The sequence below is a fragment of the Schistocerca nitens genome, chromosome 6 (genome assembly GCF_023898315.1).
Source record: "Schistocerca nitens isolate TAMUIC-IGC-003100 chromosome 6, iqSchNite1.1, whole genome shotgun sequence".
Classification (NCBI taxonomy): domain Eukaryota; kingdom Metazoa; phylum Arthropoda; class Insecta; order Orthoptera; family Acrididae; genus Schistocerca; species Schistocerca nitens.
In genome coordinates this window covers 281,018,643-281,022,777 of record NC_064619.1, presented here as the reverse complement: position 1 = coordinate 281,022,777, position 4,135 = coordinate 281,018,643, and the positions used below count along the sequence as shown (strand labels likewise).

Sequence of the window (4,135 nt, the reverse complement as noted above, 5' to 3'; positions counted from 1 at the left end):
ATTCTGGATTTTTCCAGAATGAGATTTTCACTCTGCAGCGGAGTGTGCGCTGATATGAAACTTCCTGGCAGATTGAAACTGTGTGCCCGACCGAGACTCGAACTCGGGACCATTGCCTTTCGCGGGCAAGTGCTCTACCAACTGAGCTACCGAAGCACGACTCACGCCCGGTACTCACATCTGCCAGGAAGTTTCATATCAGCGCACACTCCGCTGCAGAGTGAAAATCTCATTCTGGAAACATCCCCCAGGCTGTGGCTAAGCCATGTCTCCGCAATATCCTTTCGCTTCTGTAAAGTTTGGAAGGTAGGAGACGAGGTACTGGCAGAAGTGAAGCTGTGAGTACCGGGCGTGAGTCGTGCTTCGGTAGCTCAGTTGGTAGAGCACTTGCCCGGGAAAGGCAATGGTCCCGAGTTCGAGTCTCGGTCGGACACACAGTTTTAATCTGCCAGGAAATTTCAATTCTGGATTTGTGGGGTGTCGTATTGTCCTGGTGGAATTACCCAATGTCGGAATGCACAATCGACATGAATGGATGCAGGTGATCAGACAGGATGCTTACATACGTGTCACCTGTCAGAGTCGTATCTCGACGTATCAGGGGTCCCATATAACTCCAGCTACACACGCCCCACACCATTACAGAGCCTCCCCCAGCTTGAACAGTCCCCTGCTGACATGCAGAATCCATGGATTCTGAAGCTGTCTCCATACCCGTATACGTCCATCATCTCGATACAACTGGTAACGAGACTCGTTCGACCAGGCAGCGAGTTTCCAGTCACCAACCGTCCAATGTCGGTGTTGACGGGCCCAGGCGAGGCGTATAGCTTTGTGTCATGTAGTCATCAAGGATACATGAGTGGGCCTTCAGCTCCGAAAGCCCATGTCGATTACGTTTCGTTCAGTGATTCGCACTCTGACACTTGCTGATGGCCCAGCATTGAAATCTGCATCAATGTGCGGAAGGGTTGCACTTCGGTCACGTTGAACGATTCTCTTCAGTCGTCGTTGGTTCCGTTCCCGCAGGATCGTTTCCGGCCACAGCGGTGTCGGAGATATGATGTGTTACGGGATTCCTGATATTCACGGTACACTTGTGAAATGGTCGTACGGAAAAATTCCCACTTCATTGCTACCTTGGAGATGCTGTGTCCCGCTGCACGGGCGCCGACTATAACACTACGTTCAAACTCACATAAATCTTTATAACCTGCCGTTGCAGCAGCAGTGACCGATCTAACAAATGCGCCAGACACTTGGTGTCTTACATAGGCGTTGCCGACCGCAGCGTCGTATTCTACCTGTTTACATATCTCTGTATTTGAATACGCATGCCTAAGCCAGTTTCTTTGGCGCTTCAGTGTAATTGCAATTCAATAGGCCGATTAGGATGTGGGAGTTTACAAACTGACATTATATGTACTATTACAGTGCTTCAAAGACCATGTTAAACGTCTGGTTCCCCTGTAACTGGTTGAATTCACGAGTTCAACGGTCAGAAAAAATAAGGGAACATCACCTACAATAGGACGAAATAAACCTTGAGGTTCAAGAGAGCTCTGCTTAAGTGTTATTACTGTAGATGGAGTCGATGGCTCAGGCTAACCGTGCTCAATACACTCAGGATAGCAATACTCAATGTACTGCAGTCTCTCAGTTGCCCCACGTGGCTATAGACCGAAAGCTCAGACATATTGTTCGAGGCCGTACAGTATCGTAGACCCACGGCACGTACCTCGAGCTAAGAAACTGGCTTGTGAGCAGCAAGACGAACATCGACAGGGACAGTGCGGCGACTTCGGAAACGTCACGGATTGTCAGCACCGCGAGCAGTGTTGTGACTTCGCTAGTCCCAGCAACAGAGAAATGTGTGGTGAAAGTGGTGCGTCCAAAGACACATAAATGCCTCCATGCGTTTCCAGATGATTTCTAGTTATGCATACAGCAATAAGATGGACGTACCTTGAAAGGTGGCTACACTGAGCCACAGCGCCAGAGATCGCGCTAGAGAGTATTGTTCGGCCGCCTCCACTGGCAGTGATTATTGAGATGTCGTAGTGGGCAGTGCTTGGGGAGAGCTCGTGGTAGTCAGTGCTTGTTAAGAACTCGTAGGAGAGAGTGTTTGTTGAGATGTGCTAGTAGGGAGTGCTTGCTGAGATGTGATACTGAAAAGTTCTTGTTGAGATGTGGTAATAGCGAGTCGGTGTGGAGATATATTGTAATGATTAGAGTGATTTGGTCAATATATGAAGGTAACGAAACTTGATTTATTTTTCATTATTTCCATGTTTTAAATAATGCGTCATTACAGGTTCAGTCAACAAAGCATCTGGCTTGTGTTCTTGTATTAGAGTGTAATTCTGGTTTTCTTGAGTAATTATGGTATTTTTATTTTCTTTAATTAATTCAGTATAAATGATATTTAAAATTTCTTGTGTTATTGAAGAAGAACCGTGCCAGATGCGTACGTTGAGTCATACTTCCACACACAGAACAGTTACACTTGTGCTTTGGTTTCGTAGGTTTTATAGTTGCTGGGGACTTAATTAATTAATTGTGTTAATGAAAATTTCCATTTCATTCTTTGTTATTGTTCTATGCAGTCAGATAGCGTAATAATACTAGTCAGGGCCAACCGTTACGAGACTTCGTAACTGAACAGACAGCTACTAAATCAAAAAATTAAAATTATTTGCATTATATTTTTAATTAAGCCCCCATGCAACCTACCAGTGGATGGTCTGAGGAGTACGGGGGTTGCCAGGTAGTATTTGTCATTATCATTCGGGCCCAGCACCTATCGTGATAGTTTGGAATGCCATTAGGTTCATAACACTATCACCTCAGGTTAGATTAGTCCGTAATTTGGAAAGCAGCTGCTACATATGTGACGTGTTAAGAATTGTGGCTGTGCCCTGTCTTCGACGTCTCCGTAATAGCGCAAGATCGCATCGTACCCAGGTTGTCTCGACGTACGTACCTGGATTCAGTGGTTGTCCAACTGTTACCAGCACGATCTAATGTTTCACCCTTTGAAAATATATGGTCATTGTTAGAGCCATTGCTGCTCCCAGTAGTGAGAGTTCTGTGTACTAAATTTGACGACAGGTACACCCCCAAACTACCTACAAATCTAATCGTGTGCTGTTTCTGTTATTCTTTAAAGGCATGATCATTAATTTTTTTTTTAATTTGCTGTCATTCCTGATATTGGAGTTTTAATCGTCAGCAGTTTGAAAAATAAGAAACTACCTAAACAAATTACTCTGTACCCTGTAAAACCCTAGCAAGCCCTTAAACACTGAGACGGCAATATGGTCAATGACACTTAAGGGGATACGGAATCGGATTTTGGGTTAAAAAATCGAATTTTTTTTTATTGGCGTATTATATTCTGCCATGTTTCCTCTTTAAAATGACGTATCATGCATAGCTCTACTACAATTATAACTATTTTATTTTTATATATTTGTGAGATCGGGTATTGCGCTCTTCACAGTGGTATAATGTTCGCTATGTCAAATATCTGGGAGATGGTGACTCTAAAGCATTCAAAGAAGTTTTGGAAAGCAAACCATATGGGAACAGTGTAAATATAAGCAAACTTGAATGTATAGGACATGTGCAGAAGAGAATGGGTGCCAGGCTGAGAAGGTTAAAATCAGTTATGAAAGGGAAAAAACTAGATGATGGGAAAACCTTGGATGGCAGAGGAAGATTGACTGATTCCATAATAGACCACATTCAGAACTGCTATGGCCTTGCAATAAGGCAAAATACAGGCAATCTTGAAGAAATGAGGAGAGCTATATGGGCTTTATATTTCCACACCGCATCCACGGATGAGCATCCACAACATGGTTTGTGCCCCAAAGGTGAAAACAGCTGGTGTAAATACAATAGGGGACTAACAACAGGAGAGAAATACATTCACCACCACAGTCTACCATCAGCCATCATGGCAGAAATAAAGCCCATTTTCAGAGATCTGGCTGACAGAAGTCTTCTGATGAAATGTCTTCACGGAAAAACGCAGAACCCCAACGAGTGCTTGAATAGTGTGATATGGCATCGTCTCCCAAAAACAGTGTTTGTCGGAATTAATACACTACATTTTGGTGTGTATGATGCT

General features: G+C 44.1%; 1 non-coding gene across 1 annotated transcript; it reads left to right on the top strand.

Moving 5' to 3' along the window:
- Positions 1 to 360: 360 nt before the first annotated feature.
- Positions 361 to 435, top strand: Trnas-gga (transfer RNA serine (anticodon GGA)). Its single transcript has one exon. It is a non-coding gene; the product is annotated as a tRNA-Ser (tRNA).
- The last annotated feature ends 3,700 nt before the right edge of the window (positions 436 to 4,135 follow it).